The sequence below is a fragment of the Moschus berezovskii genome, chromosome 24 (assembly GCF_049115385.1).
Source record: "Moschus berezovskii isolate FMDL1 chromosome 24, NW_MosBer_1.0, whole genome shotgun sequence".
Taxonomy (NCBI): domain Eukaryota; kingdom Metazoa; phylum Chordata; class Mammalia; order Artiodactyla; family Moschidae; genus Moschus; species Moschus berezovskii.
This window is the reverse complement of record NC_142483.1, coordinates 6,732,910-6,755,481: the sequence shown is the minus strand read 5'-3', so window position 1 is coordinate 6,755,481 and position 22,572 is coordinate 6,732,910. Positions and strand designations below refer to the sequence as shown.

General features: G+C 46.8%; 1 long non-coding RNA gene across 1 annotated transcript; it reads right to left on the bottom strand.

Moving 5' to 3' along the window:
* Window positions 1–3,643: 3,643 nt before the first annotated feature.
* Window positions 3,644–19,982, bottom strand: LOC129547580 (uncharacterized). The gene is made up of 3 exons (XR_008684104.2): window positions 19,860–19,982; window positions 6,602–6,678; window positions 3,644–4,438 (listed from the first exon to the last, which is right to left on the bottom strand). It is a non-coding gene; the product is annotated as an uncharacterized LOC129547580 (long non-coding RNA).
* Window positions 19,983–22,572: the final 2,590 nt, after the last annotated feature.

Genomic DNA, 22,572 nt, shown 5'->3' with positions numbered 1-22,572 from the left:
AAGCCTGGTGGGTTGCCGTCCATGGGGTCTAAAAGAGACACGACTGAGCAACTGAACTTAACTGAGGGACTCACACATGAATCTGGAGGTACAACATACAGTCCATAATAGCCAGTGAGACTCAAGAGACTAGAGGCTGGTTTCATCTAAGTGCTTTTTCACTCCATGTCTGGCGCAAGGGGTGCGATGACTCAAATGACTAGGGACCCATATTCCCTCCCCTCCTCTCCAGTCTTCCCTGGTCTGGCAACTCAAGGCTCTAAGAGCAAGTGTTTCAACAAACAAGACAGAAACCACATGATCTTTTAAGCTGAACCCTTAAATGTCAGTTGGTATTACTTACATCATATTCTGTGCTCAAAGCAGTTACAATCCTGCCCAAATTCAAGGAGGAACTCACGGGCTACGATTTAAAGGCCGGAAGAATTTGTGGTCATGATTTAAAACCACAAGGGGTCCCTCTCTCTCCCAGAGTCCACAGGAGAGGACACTGATTGGTCTTGCCAGTGTCCTAGGATCGCCTCTGGACCAATTACCACCAGCACATGGATGTGGTGTCTGTCCTAAGTGGCCAGTCCTGGGTATAAGCTCCAACTTGTGTCATTTGATGGATGTATGACCTTGAAAAGAAAGGGCTCCGCTGAGGAGCACACATAGGCCAGCGGGAACCTTTGAGTTCATGGCTACAGTCTATTATCCTTAAAATAATGAATGTACAGATTCTTTCCCACCATTTCACATTAGTAGAAATCTAGAAAGAAGGAGAGCTAAAGGTAAATAACATGAAAACTGTGCCCAGGCAGAACCCTGGTAAGGGCCGGGTTCCACCTCTGCTACCCTTCCTTGCCTTTCTGCTCATCTGTGCCCGAGCTGGCCTTCAAGGTACAACTTCAGCTCATTCTCTCTCCTGACGCCACCCGCGATCACCCCAGACTATGGTGGTTTCCTCCTTCCCTGAGCAAACGCACTGCACATCATCATCCATTCCTAATCTCTGCACTAGTCTTCTCCCTCCCATCTCTCCCAGAGCCCGCCTGCAAACGTGGCCTCTCCACCCCCAGGAAGGATTCGCCCCTGAAGCGGGAGGAGTTTAAGGAATTCCAGGCATTCTGTATTGCTGTTACTCTGATTGCCACTTCAGTTCTGATGACTAGATTCCTAACTTGTCCTCACAACAGCAATGACAGTCAATATTTCCAAGTTCTGTCTACATGCTTTACATGTGTATTTCCATTTCATAGTAAAAACAATTCTAACATTTCCTTCCCATTTTACAGAGGCAGCGGGAGCACAGAGAAGGTAAGTAACCTGCCGCCTTTCGAAGGGGAGAACACAGATCTGCCTCTTCATGTGAAGTGGCAAACTCTTGGAAGACCATGTTGCATCAACTTTTAGAAAATGCAGTCTACCACACCATTCTCTCCTTCTCAAACATTGCCTTTTGCTTTCAAATAATCGTGAAGAGTTGCAAAGACGGAACTGAAAATTCCTGTGTGCTCTTCCCCCAGGTCCCTCTGTTGTTAAATTAACGTCTTACGTAACTGCCAGCTATTTATCACGGCACATACAATCACTAGGTTTCCATGACATCCTCTGATCTGGGCAGCGTCTCTCTCTTTCCTTATCTTTCACAACCAAGTTACTTTGGAAGAGGACTGGATCAGGCATACGCACACACTCTCTCTGTCTCTCTTATTTAAGTCTTTATTGAATTTGTTACAATATTTCTCTGCTTTATGTTTTAGTTTTCTGGTTGTGAGTCATGTGGGATCGTTGCTCGCCTGACAGAAATCAAACCCACACCCCCTGCGTTGGAAGGTGAAGTCTTAACCAATGGACCACCAGGGAAATCCCATACTCTCATTTTGATAAACACACAAATCTCACATCCTGCCTTTAAAAGTAAATAAAATTCCACGACCACACAGTCACTATCATATTGCATGTTTTCCCTACTGCACATGACCATATAGAGACTGTGATTTTGTCACCCCAGAGACCTAGGCCCTCTGTTTTATATGGAAAACTGCGAAGTGCCTAATCAGAGCCTCACTTTCTACATTTTGATAATAAACGGATGGGAGTGGAGTGGGCCAGAGGATCTCCCAGCTCTGCCTCAGCCCTAAAATTGATCCTAGAAAATCAATTTTATGAACTTAAAATAGATTTTTACCACCCTTAATCTTTAGTCAAGTTTCTACATTGATTTTAAGGTAACTAAACAATAGTAACTAAGTTTATTTTAAAGCCTGAGACCTAAATTGTCTGTCTCTGGACATTGTTCTCACTCTCCCTTTTCCCCACCAGACTCACAGTTTGGAGGGTGGGGTGAACCTCAGGGGTGATCATGCCTCAGCACTCAGCAGAGTGGCCAGCCTCGGTCAGCACTCAGGACATGTGACGATGAAAGAACCCACTTGTAGACGGATGGCTCCATTTACCTTCTTGTTGCTCTGTTTCTAAGTTCACTAACTTTAAAAAAAAATTATTAATTTTATTTAATTTTTGGTTGCACTATTGCCGTGTGCCTGTTTTCTGCAGGTGCAGTGAGCAGCGGCTACTCTTTGTTGCACTGTACAGGCTTCTCATTGTGGGGGCTTCTCTTGTTGGGGAACATGGGTTCTAGGGCACATAGAATCAGTAGTTGTGGTGTACAGGCTTAGTTGCACAGCAGCATGTGGAATCTTCCTGGTCCAGGGATTGAAGAACCTGTGTTACTACACTGGTAAGGCGGATTCTTTAATGCTGAGCCACCTAGGAAGCTCCTCCATCTACTTTAGAGCAAGATTATTAGGCCCAGCATTTGGAGGTGAGGCTTGGAGGCTCACTGAAGCACCAGCTTTGATTCCAGTGGCTCACCCCACCCTGCCCTCCCTGAAACTGAAGGATGCCATTTGGAAGTCACTGGACAGCAAGAGACCACTCAGTTATTCTGGAAACCTAACCTTCCTCCAATTCTGCATCCCCTGACCAAATCGCCTGTCAACCACACCCTGAAACTGCTGACCCTCCCTTGGCTGCCGGGCACGTGGGGACACCACACTTCTGAATTCTCCATCCTAGAGGAACGCGCGTTTCTGTCTCTCTCTTTTAAAGAGAGAAACCCATTTTCTTTCAAGTTGGATCCAACAGTTCAAGAACAAAAATCTATTGAACACTTTTTTCCCCCTTTGGTCTCTTGGTAAGATGGATTTGGGTTTTGATTCTGTCAAAATGAGAAATTTGCCTTGTTCTGTAATATCAGAGATTGGAAGGGCTTCTCTTTTCTTTCCCTTTCTTTTCTTTCATTTAAGCCCTCAAAGGCAGGGGCTGACAAGGAAGCCTCATCTGACTCAGGACTCCCCAGCACACACCTCGGCACAGCCAGCCGAGCTCCATCGCCCAGGAGCCCATCACTTAGGCGCTGGGTTTTGGCGGCACATCATACACAGCAAACGTGAGGCTGTGCCACGCACGTCCTCACCCATGATGGGGCACCTGTCATAAGAGGACGCCCCTCTTGATGAAGCACCGCCGCTCCAAAGGCCTGCCTTGTTTAATGAAAGGAACCCGTGGAGATCCCGCCTCTACACTGCCTTGTGACCTGGAGCAGGTCACTGAGCCTCTCAGACCTGAGTCTCAGCTGGAAAATACGGGGCTTAGATAGACGGGTCTTCTGTGACATCGTGGTTCTTGTCCCACTGAGGCTGATACAGCAAAATGGTCACAGTGCTCAGGGTCCCGTATTGAACCAATTCGGTTCACTCTGTAATAAAACATAAAGTGTTTCTCCCCAAGTTTAAGTACCATGAAGCTTTTCTTTATCCTGTTTTTTTTTTTTTTTGTTGTTGTTGTTGTTAGATTTTTTTCTGTGTGTGTGTGGCAGCAGCTACAAAAATGACACTGTGCAGTTTAAATAGAGTGAATGTGGAAGTGAAAGAGAGCCTTAGAGGCAGGGCGGGAGTGAAAGGTACATTTTCAAACAGCAAGGGTGACTGATGGGTGAGTTGTTTGCTTGCTGGCGTCTTCCCCTTTCTCTACTGCCGGATTCTCTTTTGAGGAACCCTATTTTGCCCTCTGGAGATACTCTGCAGGGACAGTCAGTCAAGCTTCCCTGCCTATTGAGACGAGGATCAGCAAGTGTCCCAGGCAAGGCTGGTTAACTCTGCTTCCCAGGAAGATGGAGAGGGGACCCAGTGCCAAGTCCAGGGGCCAGTGGAAAGGGCTCCCCTCAGGGCCTGGTTGCCCGAAGAGTGTCTCCATTCTTCCCTGCCGTCTAGATGCTCCTGTCTTCCCGAGACCCAGATGTTCAGCTTTGTCTTCAACTTGGTGTCACCCCATGTCCTTCCACGAATCCAAACTTTCATTTAAGTTAGTCAGAATCAGAATCTGTTGCTTGCAACCAAGAACTCTAAATCTAATGGACATTTGATTTCTCCTCTCCTGCTTTCAACGTTTCCTAAAAGCACAAAGAAAGAAGACAAGAAGGAAGTGACAAAGGACAGAAGGGAGATATCAATGTTTTTAAAATGTGTTTTAGCCACAGAGCCTTTTTTCTCTAATTAAATCTAATGTGGGAACTTCCCTGGCTAAGACTCCATGCTCCCAATGCAGGGGGCCTGGGTTCGACCCCTGGCTGGGAACTAGGATGCCACAGCTAAAACCTGATACAGCCAAATAAATATTTAAAAAATCTAATGTGGACCACCCAAGACAGATGATAGCAGAGTTCCTTGTCCTCCTCTGACCTGTTCTGTCTCAGCCTTCCCAGATCTGCTCCCTCAGAATCTAGAAATCTCAGCCACCATTTCCTCTGTTAATTCCTGTGAGAAGTTAAGGTTCCTTGGAGAGAGGGGAGCAAGGAGAGCGGGGGAGTAACAGAGGCATTCATGGAGCACTACCCGTGCTCTGGGCACAGCTGGGAGCTTCAAACATGCTGTTCTAGTTAATATGACAAGCCTGTAAAGTGGGTTCTGCTGTCATCACTTTGCAGAGGAGGAAACTCAGCGATCCTGCAACTGGCTGGAAGGCACACAGATGTAAGTGACAGAGCTGAGATGTGCCTCTCGTGACCTAACAGAGGGAGGTGGCCTCCTATTCAGCAGTGTTATGGGGTATATAGTATGCCTCTCCCACTCCCCACATGTCTGCACCACTGGCAACTCCTGCCCCCAGAGCCTCTGCTTCACCCAAATCCTTCTATCAAAGGAAGTGGTCGAATAAAATAAAACTCAATAAAGTGTTGAACACAAGCACAATGATTATATGGAAGGAGTACAGTTTAAAGGTTAAGATACAGGGTCTGGATCAGATGGCCAGTTGGGTGAATCCCAACTTTGCTGCTTACCAGCTGTGTAACGTTGGGCAAGTCACAGGATCTCTCTGCGCCTCATTTTCCTCACCTGGAAAATAGGAGATGATAATATTTCCTATCATGATAGGCAGGATAATGGCCTCAAAGATGTCTACATCCTAATTCCCTAATCCCTGAACCTGTGAATATGTAACATTGTTCAAGGAAGGAGAAGTAAGGCTGCTGATCAGCTGGACTTTACCGAGGTTATTCTGGATGACCTGGGTGAGGCCAACGTCATCACAAGGGTCCTTACGTGTGGAAGAGGGAGGCAAGAGAATCAGTATCACAGGAATAAGATGTGAGAAAGACTTGACCAACGTTACTGGCTTTGAAAATGCAAAGGGACCAGGACCAAGGAGTGTAGGCAGCTTCCAGAAGCTGGAAAAGGCAAGAGAATGACCTCCCGAGAGCCTCCAGCAAGGAATGCGGTTCTGGGCACATCTTGATTAGGCCCAGTGCGACCCATCTCGGGCTTCTGACCTATGGAACTATAAGAAGATAAATGTGTTAAGACAGTAAACTTATGCTAATTTGTTACAGCAGCAAGAGAAAACTAACATCCCTCACTGAGAGGGTTGGGAGGGTTATTGGCAATGCTGCTGGATGTGTAGGAATGCAGGGAAGCTGTGTTTCCTCATTGGCTGGTGTGCAGAGCTGGGAGTTGTTGAGAGTGGTCATGAGCTGTGCCCTGTTCCTTCTTCTTTCTAAAATATTCATTTATTTGGCCGTGCCAGGTCTTAGTTGCAGCCTGCAGGGTCTTTTAGTTGAGGTATGAGACTTCTTAGTTGTGGCATGTGAAATTTAGTTCCCTGACCAGGGATCGAACCCAGGCCCCCTGCATTGGGAGCACAGGGTCTTAGCCACTGAGCCACCAGGGAAGTCCCCAATGTGCCCTGTTTCTTCTGATCATCCCTGTCCACTCGTCTATTGCTGCACCCTCATGCCTTAATTAGGCTGGAATATTTCTTTATACTGACACAGCTGATGATTCCCTTCATCGTGCTGACCTCCAAATTGCCCTTGAAGTAGCTTGTGCGATGTGAGCCTTCTGATTAGCATCTTTCTGAGCTCCAAAATGAAGCAATCAGAGTGGAGGACAGACCTTACTCTGTGCCCTGGGATGGAGGCGAGAGCAGGGGATCTCTCCACTGCAATTTTCTAATAGGACTTGAAGAGCTTTTAAAGAGCTGGCTCATCTCACTCTGCAGGCCTGTGGTCATCCTCCCCGCTTCCCCTCCCTCTTGAAACAAAAGTTCTCAGACTTACACTTCCAGGTTCCAAATGCAGCTGCCTTTAGTCCCTCCTTCATCCGGGTCTCTCCTCTTCTGAGACTGTACTTTGTTCTGGAGATTAGGAAAGTGATTATCACCCAGCCGACAGTCACAGCCCACCAGCCCCTGAAATCTAGACCGGCTTGACACAAACTTCCCCAATGCATAGACTCGGGAGCCCAAAGCCCCTCAAAGATCTCTGAGGATTCTCAAGCGGCACCCGACTCTCCTGTGGCCTTGTCTTCCCAGCAGAAGATTTATAAGAAAGCTAATGAAGCTTAAATTCCAGGGCTGCTCCCTTGTGGGAGCCACTAGCAAATTGTTCATGTGGTCATATGCTTTGGTAAAATTTGCTAAAGTTTGATATTTTTATATTATTTTTCTTTAAGGGTATATCACCAAACTGTATGAACTTCAGATTCCATGAAATGTGGATATGCTCCTGCACCTAGCCAAGGTATTCTTGGGTATGGTAGCCCTCTCGACCGTGTGTGTGTGTGTGTGTGTGTGTTTGGGAGTGATGTTGGTGGGGATGGGAAGAAAGAGGTTACAACTAGCCACACTAGGCGTCCTCATTCTTACATGTTTCCTTGGGCCACCAGTGTATCCCATCTGCTTCTACTACTTTTACTCCAAAGGACCCATCCTCTGGATAGCTCCGCCTCATTTCTTTTTCCTTCTTCCTCTCAGGAGTGCAATAAATTTCATTTATTGTCTCATCTTTAACCATTACTTTTGACTTTTCACCTTGGAACTTCCTTGCTCTGTCCTCAAATGTTGATCATGCTATTTTCCCAGGCTGGCTCTCCTAAGAGGACTTAGAAAACCTGCGGTTAAGAGAGTATATTTTTTTACACCACAACATGGTTATCACAGAAAAGTACTGGGCTTTTCTTTTCTAGGGCTTGGGGTGACCATACCCAAGGGCTTGGGGGATAGCACTGTCATGGTGGGGTAGCGGGGAAGGTATAAGCAGAGGTTAACTGGGAAAAGCAGGGCTGGCCAAGAGCTTTAGTTTTTTTGTTTTTTAAGTTGTTGAGATGCTGGACCTAGACCTTTTTTCCACACCCTTTGGAAAGCCTCAGGGCTTACCGCCGGCTGAATGACATTAAGGTAAAGGGACCATTCCTTCTTCTGTGCCTCGCTGGATCCTAACAGCTGCTCATGGTGGCCCTTTTAATATTTTATTGCATGTTTTTGTCTATGCATTTGTCTCTGCCTTCATGATTCTAAATCCTTGATGCCAGGAAAATACATTAGTCTTTCTGCTTCTCCCCATTTTGCATACAACCTGGCATATTTCTTGAAATTTTCTTACTTATGAAACAGTGATAATATTGGCAGTATCCCATCAAGTAATCATATAGATTTAATGAGGATATCATCTAAAGTTCTTAGCATAAAGTTTTTCACAGTGTAAATACTCAAAAGGTATCCCTTTTTAATATTATTGGATGAATGAATGAATGAGGTCCTTTGGTTTAATTCAACAGCACAAGCTTTTATATAGGCTTGAAATTTCTTTTGCGTCTTTTTTCTTGCTATATAGAACTAAAAGAAGTGGCATGGTAAAAGAAAAGGAAAGTAATAAAATGGAGATCACAACTGTTTAATTATACCTATTAAGAAACACAATTTTTTACTGTTAAATTTCCAGGGCAATGACCGTAGTTGAATGCAGCGCCACCTATCGGCCGGATGAATGCATGCATGCATCGTCAGTGAAGATTGCCTCCTTTTTTTCTTAAGAATTACAGTCCGCCTTCCACGTATACAGATTCAACCAGTTGGGGGTAGAAAATATTTTTTTATTTTGTTTTATTTAAATTTTTGCCACACAGCATGCAGGGTCCTAGTTCCCCGACTAGGAATTGAACCTATGACACCTGCAGTGGAAGCAGGGAGTCCCATCCACTCAACCACCAAGGAAGTTCCCTAGAATATATATTTTTTAAAAAAGATCCCAGAAAGTTCCAAAAAGCATAACTTGAATTTTATGTGCACTGGCATCTATTTACACAGCATTCATATTGTATTTTTATCTGTTTACATAGCACTTACATTGAATTATGCATTATAAGTGATCTAGAGATGATCTCTCAGGAGATCAAATCAGTCAATCCTAAAGGAAATCAACCCTGAATATTCACTGGAAAGAGTGATGCTGAAGTTGAAGCTCCAAAACTTTGGCCACCTGATGGGAAGAGTCAACTCACTGGAAAAGATCCGATGCTGGGAAAGACTGAGGGCAGGAGGAGTAGGGGATGACAGACGATGAGATGGTTGGATGGCATCACCGACTCAATGGACATGAGTTTGAGCAAGCTCCAGGAGATGGTGAAGGACAGGGAAGCCTGGCGTGCTACAGATAACGGGGTCACAAAGAGTCGGACATGACTGAGCAACTGAACAGCAACACAGACCTTACAGACATGAATAACAGGACACTAAACGATTGAAATCATCCAATCCACCTCTTCAAAGGAATCTTTTTCTGCAGTATAAAGAGCATCTCGTGTCTCATTCCACCCTCCAATCAGAGAAGAAAGGGGGATAAAGGGCAAAAAAAAAGAAAAGCCCCACAAAGCAGCCACAGAGAGAAGGTGAAAGAGACAGGGAACCAAACAGGTACATCTCAGTGAAGTGTGGAGGCCCCCTGCAGATCTGTGCTCCCGTTTTCCTTTCTGTGGATAGATGGGATGAATTCAGAGCTCCCTAACACAGCCTCGGTCCCACGGAGCAACTAGAAAGGACTGACAGGAAATGTCGACCAACTTGCTTGAGTGTTGGGAGGGAAAAATCGTTTGAAGGGCGCTTTTCAGATACAGATCACCTCCAAACTGCAGCACTGGAGTGAGCGCGTGTTATCAGAAAAGCCGCCTACACGGCTCAAGAAAATAAAGATTTCCAGGCTGACGATTTTAGATAAGAATTGATCTTTGACTTTACAAGCAGTCGCAAATTCTGCTCAAATCAAAAGGCCAGCTGATTGCCTGTGAAAACCTAGATTTTAGTTGGAGAAAAAGGAATTTTAAAAAGTCTTGATTAAAAAAAATTTCACACTAAGAAGTCAACATGTTTAGTCCTAGTTTACAATGAATTCCTTTTGGTTCCAAAGCATCTTAATTATCTAGAATGTATGAGGACTTTTAAGACTCATTTGCTGCTGCTAAGTGACTTCAGTCATGTACGACTCTGCGCGACCCCATAGACGGCAGCCCACCAGGCTCCTCTGTCCATGGGATTTTCCAGGCAAGAGTACTGGAGTGTCGCCATTGCCTTCTCTGAAGACACCATCCCAATTATCAAGATGTGTATGCCCTGAAAAGGGTTACATAGGACTAGTCAATCTGCTAGTATAGACTCTGCCTGGAAAATGACTTATGGTTCCATTATATCAAAATTATATTGACTGGTTTGGAAAAGTGCTGCATCACATACCTTAACACTAGAGCTAGAAATGCCTTCCTGGGTCTTGGGTCTGGGCTTCCCCCATAGCTCAGCTGGTAAAGAATCTGCCTGCAATGCAGGAGACCTGGGTTCAATTCCTGGGTTGGTAAGATCCCCTGGAGAAGGGACAGGCTACCTACTCCAGTATTCTTGGGCTTCCCTGGTGGTTCAGATGGTAAAGAATCCACCTGCAATGCAGGAGACCTGGGGTCTTAGGTCCCTGCCTTATTCCTCTGCCTCCTGGAAGCTCTCTGACATCTAAAGCCAGTGACTGTTTAACTCTGTTCTAGAAGGCCCCCAGGAGTCAGGATTTCACAGTCTCTGGTTTTTAGTAACCAATCACTATTCCAACCATGATGTTCTTTCCAGAGAACTTGACTTTCTCCAGCTGCACCTTAAGCATAAGTCCAGGGAAAGCAGTAATGAACAATTAACGTGGTGTTTAAGCACACAGTTCCCCTGAGGTTGAGGCATCTCTGGTGTGCTTGTGATTCTCTGCCTCTCACTTCTTCTGCTCTCCCCCTGCCCTGTGTACCCCAAGACTTGTCCTGAAGACAGCAGCGCCAGGGGTTCCCTTGCCTCCCGGGTTCTGGATGGAGTGGCCGATAGGAGGTGCTGGCAGAGACCTGCACTGGGGAGGAGAGACAGGAGAGGTCCTCCCTATCGGCCCTGCTCTGTCCCTGGCCGTGGCCCCTTTCCAGCCCCTTCTTCACCTTTCCCTTCGTCAGCTCCTCTTCCTCCTTTTCAGGTCCAGTGGTAACATCAGCCCCCACACGAGCACTTTGTAAATGCTTTCTGCATAAAGTCAACTTTATCATCATCCGGCCCCTTCCTTTTCCTCTAACAGCTACATCCAAGATACTAGGAAATCCCATCAGCTTGTCTTTGAAAATGTACCTAGGATCCAGACTCTAGACTGCCAGCAGCCTCTAAACTGGTTTTCCTGCATCCACCTTTGCCCCTGCCCACCGAGTGTTCGCCACTCAGCAGCCAGAGTGATTCTTTAACACAGACACAGGATCCCTCCCCAGGGCCTTTGCTCTTCTCGATGCCCTGCTGGGCTCCCTCCACTTGTCCAGATTTCTTCTCGACTTTCTCCACAGCAGCTCCCTCCCACCCTATGCTGTGCTCTCTGCCTGTTGCTGCTTCTGTGCACTGGAATGTTAGTCACTACCGTGTTCCCGAGCAGTGCCTGGCACACAGTGGATACTCAGCAAATGTGAAAGAATGAACAGATTCATCTTCTTGCCGCTGCTGTGGCATAGTTCTCTTTGTCTAGAATCAGGACCTGGTGGGTGCATCTGGATCACTGCCTGTGTGGTGGAAGTGTGAGTACAGGGCTCACGTGAGCTCCTAATGAAAGTAGGGGCCGCTGGTAGTGAAGGCCCAAAGGATAGTTCGAATTTTAAACATTTTTTCTTTTTTGGCAATGCCATAACAGCATGGGGGATCTCAGTTTCCACAACAGGAACTGAAACCGTGTCCCCTGCATTGGGAGCTTGGGCTATTAACCAACAGACTTCCAGTGAAGTCCCTCAATTTTTAAATGGGTGTGGAAAAATTAGACTTGGAATTTCAGAGTCTTAAAAATGAAAGAAGCTAGGGCTGAAATATACTTAATGTTCACATTATTACACAATCATTATTCTGCAAGCCTCACTCTAGAAATGTGGTATCCTTATAGTTTCCTACTTCCTGTAACAATACAAGAGCTTTGATGCAACAGTTGCTTACTGCCGGCCCCAACACACACACGATGGTGAGGATGCAGTGGAAAGTGGGAAACAGAGCCGGGGGAGGAAAGAGGAGAGGGGCGTTCCGGAGGGGCCCTCAGGCTTTCACAGCTCAGACAGATGGGCCGGGAGCCTGGGAGGAAGCCGCTGGCCAGTGGGGAGTTTCGTGGAAGAGGGAAGGATGTGCGCTGGGCCTTGCAGACGGGAGTGGTGTGTGCCCGGTGGGAGGGTATACTTTTGTCACAAGTAGAAGCAAGAAGTGGGACATGAGTGGGGTGCAGACCACCTGCCCTAGAACAGGGGGGCATGTGGGGGAGGTGAGGGGCAGGTTGAGACAGGTTAAGGAAGGATTTCCCTGCTGGGTAGGAGTGCGCCTTCAGCCTTGGCGCCCTGAGCCTCACGCCTTCACCCAGCGTGTGGATGGGGCCCTGGCTGAGGGCTGGTGCTGGTCCAGTTGCTGTGGATACAGCAGTGAGCAGGCACCTCCCTCTCCATCCTCACTTCTCCTTGGAGCCCTTGGTGAGCTTTCAGTGTGGACTGGTGAGCCCGGGCACCTAGGCTCTGAGACTAATCAAGACAGAGCCTGCCAACCACCTCTCTGGTTCCCTGACTTAGTAACCCTTTGCCTGAACACTGAATGAGCCTGAAGGATTTAAATTATTAGTTTGCTTTCAGGCCGAAGGAAGCTTCAGGTGTCAAACAGGTAAATGCAGTCACCCAGGACCAAGCGAGCCATTTGTGATTCTACAGCTCTGGGTTCGAATCCAGACTCTGCCACTCAGTAGCGGCGTGGCCCCGATGTGGCTGAGACATGGTCTTGGCTTCTCCTAGGCTCATTTCTGCATCCATACAAGAGAAATCTTAGCCCCTGCCTCGTTCTGTGTGTGTTCTGTGAGAGAGTGCACAGAAAAGTCTCAGCACGGTGCCTGCCCTGCCCATGCCTCGGGGGCTGTGGACAGGCCTCTAGCAGGAGACACTGACATCTCTCTGATGAGAGGGACACAGCCCAGTCACAGCCCGGAGGGGGACGGGCTCAGTTTTCAACAGACACGCATCAATGACGTTGACCTAGTTCTCTGCAGGCAGAAGCACACCTATAGACCTTTTACCTTGCTCTGCTGCTTTCATTGTTCAAAGTGTTCCTGCATCTCCCATTTCCTCTCATCCATTCAGGGGGACAGAGCAGGAGTGGGGGAGCCCAGCGGTGGCAGCCCAGCCCAGCCCAGGTGTCACTTGGCTGTGAGCTCTGAGGACGCGTGGCCCTGGCCAAGCCTGGCAGTGTGGCATCAGCTGCCGGGAGCATCCTTGTCACTCAGAGCACAGGCTTCCAAGAGCCCAGCCTGTCGCAGACCATGACCAGGAGTCTCATCCTCCTCTGGTCCTCCTGGGGCAGGAGTTGGGCCCTAATTCTTTCCTGGGCTCTCCTCCCCCATAAATATCTTCCAGGGCAGAGGGCAGGCAACACAGAGGATCCTCTCTCTGGGTCTCCTGCTGTCTGGGCACCATGGCAACAAACGCAACTTCTGCAAACAGGGCTCTTTCACTGCCTGATTCTGAGCAGCATTGCTGCCCCCGCCCTGGGCAGGTGGACCCCACAAGACCCCATAACTGTTTAGAGCAAACCCTCCCCTTCAGGTGCCGAAAACTGGGCTGCTGGTCACTTTCAGGTTCACCCTGACAGAAGGTCCTGGAGACTTGGGTTCAATCCCTGGATGGGGAAGATCCCCTGGAGAAGGAAGAAATGGCTACCTACTGCAGTAGTCTTGCCTGGAAAATTCCATGGACAGAGGAGCCTGGTGGGCTACAGTCTGGGGTCACAAAAGAGTCGGACATGACTGAGCACACACCCATAGATATATATTCTCAGTAGAGTGTGGAAAATTGGTCCCAGTACACAGCTAATGCTTCATAGTTATTGACTGCAGGGTTTAATAATTTTGGTGTGCTAAAGTAAAATCAACCCTGAATATTCATTGGAAGGACTGATGCTGAAGCTCCAATACTTTGGCTGTCTGATGTGAAGAACTGACTCATTGGAAAAGACCCTGATGCTGGGGAAGACTGAAGGCAGGAGGAGAAGGGGATGACCGAGGATGAGATGGTTGGGTGGCATCATCGACTCAATGGACATGAGTTTGAGTAAGCTCCAGGAGTTGGTGATGGACAGGGAGGGCTGGTGTGCTGCAGTCCACGGGGTCACAGAGTGATACAACTGAGTGACTCAACAACAACAAAATTTAAAAAAAAAAAAAGGAAAAAACAGAATATTCTGTGTAAGCTATTACTCTGTATATGCCCAGCAAAACAGCTGGAAGCAGATGCTCAAAAATGCCAATCAGGATTATATGTGGCTGGTGGGCTTGTGGATGATTTCTGGTTTCTTTCAGATATTTTCTATAATTTCCAATTTTTCCAGAATGAACTTATATAAAATGACTTTTGAAATTAGATATTCCCTTAGATAGCCACAAGAATACTGGAGTGGGTAGCCTATCCCTTCTCCAGCAGATCTTCCTGACCCAGGAATCAAATGGGGTCTCCTGCACTGCAGGCGGATTCTTTACCAACCGAGCTATCAGGGAAGCCCAGATGTTCCGAAAACTTGTTTGAAAACCACCTGGGATCTCTAGTGACTTCTCTAGAGTCACTACTCTAGAAAACCACCTCTTCCCAAATATGATTTTGGAATCTAAAAGGGACACCCCTGCTGTTTCCAATTGCCTGGGAATAGAAGGAAACCTGCCAAGACATTTCAGCTGGATTTGTGGAGGCTACGTTTCCACAGTGTCTTGCTTGTACACCCAACTAGGAAATGAGACATCTTGCGTTTTGAGTGAGTCTCTCCCATTAATCACAGGGCTACTTCCAGCCTATCTCGTGGAGTGACTGGTGTAATTACAGCCTTCGTCTGCAAGGATGATGCCGGCAGTCAAGAGCAGTGTGTGTGAAGCTGGCTGGAGTCTTCCTGGAGCTTGTGGTAATATGATTGCTTCCCTGAGCCTTGGAAGCCAAAGGCAAGAAGGTCTGAATGGTCCCCAGATTTCAGGAGGAGATGGAAGTCTCCTGAAACAGCTCCTTTGACAGCTCCTGAGAGGATCTTCCCAGACTCTCCCATATGTGAGTAAATGTGGGGTTGGCCAGAATATCACAGAAGGATTTCCGCAGTCCAGGAATTTCCTTAAGGACAGATTACTCAAGTCTGACAAGTGATTTACCAGCCAGGCTCTGCATCTTTTTTGCAGTTGGAAGCAGTCTGTATCCATCAAAAGGTTATGATGAGAAGTACATAGAAGAACATTCATACACTTCACTCCAACATGTGCAAATTCTAGAGCCTGAAGGAATGGGTGGAAAGACAACGGACAAAACGTGTCCGTTCCCAGGCCCTGGGTCACCTGCCCTGGCTGTTCCCTGTCCTCTTTAGTAACTGTGGGCTCCCTGTGGGTCTTTGGGCAGCACCAGGAACTGACCTGTTCTGAGAGTCATAGGAGACTGCATTCTCCTCCCTCATGGTGTCCCCAGTGTTAAGGAAACATGACTTCAACACAGCTCAGAGAAGAAAACTTTAACAGTAGTTTATACAAGTTATAGGATTCCCAGGTGGCTCAGTGGTAAAGAACGAGCCTGCCAGTGCAGGAGATGCAAGTCAGGAAGATCCCCAGGAGGAGAAAATGGAAACCCACTCCAGTATTCTTGCCTGGGAAATCCCATGGACAGAGGAGACTGGTGGGCTACAGTCCATGGGGTTGCAAAGAGTTGGATACAACAGTTGAGCACACATGCATGCAATACAAATTATGTCCCTGCCTATAAATAATCACATCAAACCAAAACACCGAAACCTTCTCCATTCAGCCCTCTCCCATTACCATAACTAATCCTTGTCCTCCAGTAAAAAGGGTGGTTGTCAAGACAGAGAGAATGAGCAACTGGATGGTTCTCAGTGAGGGTCTTCTCAGCCCTCTGATTTACCCGTGGTTTCTGAGATTGTGAGACATACACTGGCAACGGGTAGCCCTGTAACTGTCCCCAGTGGATCCTGCTGCCAGCAATGACCCTTAAATCCTTTCTTGTCCTCCCCTCCCCTAGCGCCCGACCTCAGAATAGGACAAGCATCAAAGAAAACTGCCTGAACCATGTGAGGCAAACAGGAGAGAGATGGAGGCTTGAAAGGAAATCTACCCTATCGCATTCCGATTCCAAAGAAGAAAAGAAAAAGCCTGAAAAAAGGGAGAGGATGGAGGAACTCTACCGAAGATGCCCCTAGCCCAGAAAAACAGGATATTCAAAGGAGGGGTTGGCCATCTTAAATGCTCATCACGGAGCAGCGGCTACTGCCTCTGGGAGGTGGCAGCGCATTGACAGTGACCCTGGGCCATTGCTGGTGGGCGCCTGGCAGTCAGGAAGGGAAACAGAGCGAGAGGGTGAGACTGTTTCTCAGTGCCTCCCACCAGTGACAACCTTCAGGGTTGCTGCTTCGCTTACGCCTCACGGGTCCTGCAGAACTTCAGCTGTGGCCAACTCAGAACCACACCAGGAAGGTGATTCTGGAAAACAGAGCTCCTAGAGTAAACAAGTTGACAATAGAACAATCCAGTACAGGCTGCCAACCCAAATGGGGCTGAGCCCACTGAGGATGTCAGCTCTCTGAAAGGAATGCAGGCTGTTGGAAAACGGAAAAGTGCGTCTCTGATGTGGAGATCAGAGAGAGAACCAGAGGCCAAGGCAGGCTTGAAGGCCTCCGCCCCTGCAGCTGCGTTTCTAGTGTAGCTCACCCTGATTTTCATATGGGGGTCATCTCTTTTTAAGTCCGGGCTGTGCTCAGTCACTCAGATTATAAACTCAAAGTCCCTAGGGTCAGGCATGCAGTAAGTCATCTACAGCGGTTGTTGTTGTTCAGTTGCTAAGTCGTGTCTGACTCTTTGTGACCCCACGGGCTGTAGCCCACCAGGCTCCACTGTCCATGGGATTTCCCAGGCAAGAATCCTGGAGTTGGTTGCCATTTCCTTCTCCAGGAGATTTTCCCAACCCAGGCACTGAACCTGCAACTCCTGCATTGGTAGGTAGATTCTCTATCACTGAGCCACCAGGGAAGCCCCATCGACAATGGTAGCCATTATTAAACTATCAAACTTACTAGGTTTATTTTGTGTCCCACTAGTGGAGAGGGCTGGATGAGGCACAGACATACGGACAAACTGTTTAAAAGGGCTAAGATTTTATGTAAAGATCAGAATTTGAGCCAAAGCATACATTTCCTGATGGATGGATTTTCTTACCCAGAGCAATGACCCATCAGAGTATCAAGAAGCTAAGGGGTTTATCTTTGGAACAGATTTCTCCATGTTCTGTTGGTGACTATTTAACTTTAGTTGACATAAGAAGAAAACAAGCAGGTGTCAGCTAATGCATGGGTGTTTTCTTACACAAGCATTGTTACATGTTTATGTTCCTGAAAAAAGGAAGTAAAAGTCCTATTAGCCATGTTTAGGGTGCAGAGGACAAATGCTTGTTTATTTTCAAAAGGTGCAATGGATTAAAATAAGTTATCACTGGTCAGCACGAGTTGGATGGAGGCACGTTCTGAATTGTACTATAATTAAATCTGTATCTCTAAGTGATATAAAGCAGTTGAGACAGAAATCTGACTTCCATGCCTCAGGCTGGGTCATAGGAAACAGCTATTAAAAATATGGCATTGTACATAAAAAAAAGAATGAAATAATGCCATTTGCAGCAACATGGATGAACCTAGAGATTATCATCTAAGTGAAAGTAGAAAGAGAAAGGCAAATACCATATGATATCAGTTATATGTGGAATCCAAAATATGACACAGATGGAACTTATCTACGAAAAAGACTCACAGACATAGAGAACAGACTCGTGGTTGCCAAGGAAGGTGGGGGTGGGGGGGAGATGGATTAGGAGGTTTGGATTAGCAGATGCCAACTATTATATAAATAGAATGGATAAACAACAGGGCAGAGCTATATTCAATATCCTGTGATAAACCATAATGAAAAGAATATGAAAAAGGATGTATATATACGTATACCTGAAGCAATTCGCTGTGCAACAGAAATGAACAAATTGTAAATCAACTATACATGAATAAATACATTTTTTTAAAAATTGGCATTGTACAATTCAATAATAAAAAGACAAACAACACAATACAAAAATAGGCAAAAGGTCTGAACAAACATTTCACCAATGAAGACACAAAAATGACCAATAAGCACATGAAAAGATGCTCAGCATTATCAGTCATCAGGGAAATGCAAAGTAAAAGTGCAGCAATGCACGACAATGCAACTATCAGAATGACTAAAACACACCAAATAACTGCAAAAACTGACAATACTAAGTGCTGACAAGAAGGTGGAACAACTGGAACTCTCACACGTTGCTGATAGGAATGCAAAGTGGTGCAGCCACTCTGGGACACAGCAGGGCCATTTCTTTTCAAGTTAAACTTACTATATGATTCTGCCATCCCACTCCTAGATATTTACCTATGAGAAATGAAAACACATGCCCACACAAAGATGTGTGTGCGAAAGTTCATAGGAGCTTTATATATCATAATCACCCCAAAGTGGAAGCAACCAATGGTGGTGGTGGTGGTGGTGGTGGTGGTTGTTTAGTCACTAAGTCATGTCCAACTCTTTGTGACCCCATGGGCTGTAGCCCGTCAGGCTCCTCCATCCATGGGATTTCCCAGGCCAGAATACTGGAGTGGGTTGCCATTTCCTTCTCCAGGGGATCTTCACAAACCATGGATCAAACCTAGGTCTCCAGCATTGGCAGGTGGATTCTTTACCACTGAGCCCCCAGAAGCCCCCAGTCAATGACAGATGGATAAACAAACTGTAGAATATACACACAATGGCATACTACTCAGCAATAAAAAGGAACAAAATAGCAATGCATGTAACAACATAGATGAATCTCAAAAAACTTTATGCTTGGAAAAACTCAAATCAACTTTTTAGCCATCCCAATATTATATGTGATTCATGGGGTCACGGAGAGTTGGACATGACTGAGCGACTGAACTGAACTGAACTGAATATTATATGAGAAAATTTATGGGAAATTTCAGAGAAGAGTACACTACAGTGGCAGAGAGCAGACAAGTGGGTGCGCAAGGCTGGTGGAAGGGAGCAACCGCACAGGGGCAGGAGGGATTTCCTAGGGTGAGGGAATGGTTCTGGTGTGTTGTGATGATAGATACTTGTCTGTATACAGTTACTCAAAGTCTTCAAAGTGTACACTTCAAACGGGTGAACTTTACTACATGCAAAGGATATATTGATGCAAATGTAAGCACTGAGTTCTGAGGTGACAGCCTCGGGGAGAGACAGCAGTTGAAGATTAGGAGTGGAGTGGTGGGTGCAGGGCACAGCTCGTCTGTGCAATGCCCAAACAAAGTGATCGATCCTCTAAGATCAAGCCCATCACTTGTAACTGGGAACATAGTGCAGCCAAGTTCTGTTCCAAGGGGAGCTGTTAACAGCATAGCTATAGGGGGTTTTATTTTTCATTGTACAAATTTAGTGCTTTTTTATTGTAATATTGATTTTTATTACAGCTACAAAAGGAAGTGAGGATAGTCTTCCCTGGAGGCCTAGTGGTAAATAATTTGCCTGCCAATGCAGGAGACATGGGTTCTCTCTTTGATCTGGGAATATCCCACATGCCTTGGAGGAACTAAGTCCATGCCCCACAACTGCAGTCTGTGCTCCACAGTCCGGGAACCTTCACTATGGAAGCCTGTGCCCCCTAGAGCCGTGCAAGAGAAGCCACCACAGTGAGAAGCCCGTGCCCTACAACTAGAGAGTAGCCCTCACTCACCAAAACTAGAGAAGAGCCCACACAGCAACGAAGACCTAGCACAGCCAAAATTAAACAAATACGTTTATTTTCTTAAAAAAGAAAGTGAGGAGAGGTATCAGTATATATCACATAAGCAGATCACGAGCAGTGAGGGCTACATTCAAGGAGAAAGTATACGTGAAGCAGAGTTCACAGAGGACATTCATAATGGCAGCTATTATTATTTACCTGTGGTTGATGTGGTCAGCATGGCAGGGTGAGGCCAGGCTTCTTGCAGAAGAGAAGCAGCTGAGAGCTGGGAACAGGATTAGAGCAGTGAATCCCCAGCCTTTGAGCCCCAGTGACTTCTCTTTAGAACCGATACTTTACGATGCCCTTTTTGGTAACCCTAGCCCTAACCCACCAACAGCCTCCCAGCTTCTGATCTGGTTTCCTGCTCCTGGAGCCCAGAGCTGGGTGATGGTCTGCCCAGCCCCCACCCTCATTCAGATCGCTTCTAGCTCACGCTCCCTCTCGCTCTCCATCTGCTTCCCGAAGAGGAACTGCTGCACTTCAAAGTTAATCCAGGACAAGAAGAGCCAAATGTGTCTCAGGATGCTGAGAGATCCCAGGAGAACCTAGGGGAGCAGGGCGAGTCCTCAGTTTTCCTCCACAGCTCAGGCATGGGGGCTCCACATCATTAGGGCTGGGCCCCAGTGACCAAAGGGGCCTGAAATCAGCCATGTGTGGGTGTCTTGCTCTTCCCTTTGAGCTCTACCACCGCCTTTTATAGAAACAGAGTCAGCAATTCATTCCAGGACCTTCTACGTGCCAGACACTGCCCTGGGAGCTGAGGACTCTGAGACCAAGAGGGACAGTCCCCGCCCTCCAGGCACTCACAGTCTGGTTGGATGAGACAGGCCATTGCTGGTGATCACAATGTGTAAACCAGAGCGAAGGTTTAGAGAAGCCATGCTGGGAACATAGAGGGAGAAAGCTGTCTCTGCATGCTATTTTTTTAAAACAGAAAATTACGTTCTATTTATTTACCATTAAGAATTTTTTAAACATCTCAGTGTGACAGGGCTCCAAATTATTGGGCTGCCCAGCACACCCTCACGCCTTGGGTCAGCCTGGACTAGGCTTTCTTTGGAGGCACATGTCTCCCACTGCACCCACCCCGGGCCCCACCCACCTTCTGCAGCTTTCATTGGTGTAGCCCTCTGAACCCCATTCTGGGGCTGGTGGTGGCTTAGTCACTAAGTCGTGTCCAGCTCTTTACGACCCCATGGACTGTAGCCTGCCAGGTTCCTTTGTCCATGGGATTTTCCAGGAAAGAATACTTGAGTGGGTAGTCATTTCCTTCTCCAGGGGATCTTCCTGACCCAGGGATTGAACCCGGGTCTCCTGCATCGCAGGCAGATTCTTTATTGACTGAGCCACCAGGGACTGTGGCTTTTGCAAATCAGGCCCTTGTAGATTGGGGTTCATGTTCTGTAGCTTGACAGAGGGAAGATCAACCAAGAGGTAAATTTGGGCAGGTCTGACTCACGAGGAGCAGATGGAGAGAAGGGAGTTAAGGGGGAAGCAGGGTGGGGCAGGGGAGGGGCGAGGCTGGGAGAAGCTCTGAGCTTCATCCAGGTGGTTTATGACGGGGGTCACTGTGGTCACAGCAGGGGACATGTCCTGGGGCTTACTGGGATCACTAGTATGTTCCCAACCTCTGCTGAGTGCCTCCTGTGTACCAGGCTCTGTGTCAAGGGCTTTCCCTGCGCCAAGCTCCTACCTTCTCAGGAGGCCTTAGAGTCCAGTGTGAGTCCAAGGAGAGTGGTTGTGAGTGAAACCTGAGGCTGCCTTTCAATTTCCAATATGATAAGAGCAACATGTGGGACACAGGATTATGGTTCTTAATATAAATGATTGTACAAGGGAGAAGTTATGAATAGGGCTTTCCATATCCAGTGGTGGTCCAGCGGATAAGACGCCACCTGTAAATGCAGAGGACACGGGTTTCACCTCTGGTCCTGGAAGATCTAACACGCTGCAGGGCAACTAAGCCTGTGTGCCACAACTAGTGAGCCCTTGTGCCCAGAGCCTGTGCTCTGAGACAAGAGAAGCCACTGCAATGGCAAGCCCGCTACCACAATGAAGAGTAGCCCCTACTAGCCACAGCTAGAGAAAGCCCATGGGCAGTGATGAATCAAAAATAAAACAAATCAAAACCAAAAATAATCAGATATAATCAAATAATAAAAAATAAATAAAAAATTTAAAGAAATTATGGATAAAATTATTTAAAAAAATAAAAGACCCAGGATGGGCTAACAAGCATATGGAAGTATGCTCAGCTTCCTTAAGTAATCCACTATGAAAACTATAATTAGTTTTCTGTCTTCATTTATCTAAACATTTTTAAAGAAAACTCTGGTTTGGTGAAGTTTTGATCAGATGGGCAGGCGAGTAATGGCTGGTGGATGTATGCACTGATCAGCTGTGCCACCTTATCCATGTGTATCAGAAATCTTACACAGGGTTCTGTGCAGTGCTCAGCTGTGTTCGACTCTTTGTGACCCCATGGACTGTAGCCCGCCAGGCTCCTCTGTCCATGGAACTTTCCAAGCAAGAATACTGGAGTGGGTTGCCAATTGTGACTCCACTTTTACAGAGTCCTAGCCTAGTAAGTCCATTTTAGAAAAAGACAGATAAGGATCTGTATGCAAGGATGCTTGTCATACATACACACACACACACACACGACAAGAATTGGAAATTATCTTAATGCCCAACAATAGGAAAACTGATCAAATAATGGATGGATCTCACAAACATTCACACACACACACTTTCCCACACAGAGAATCGGTGAGCTTCATTTTGTTCTTAAAAAGAATATTTCTGTATTTTCTGCCTTTGTCTCTCTTTCTACCCAGGCAGAGAACAAAAGGCTGGCCAGAAATGCACT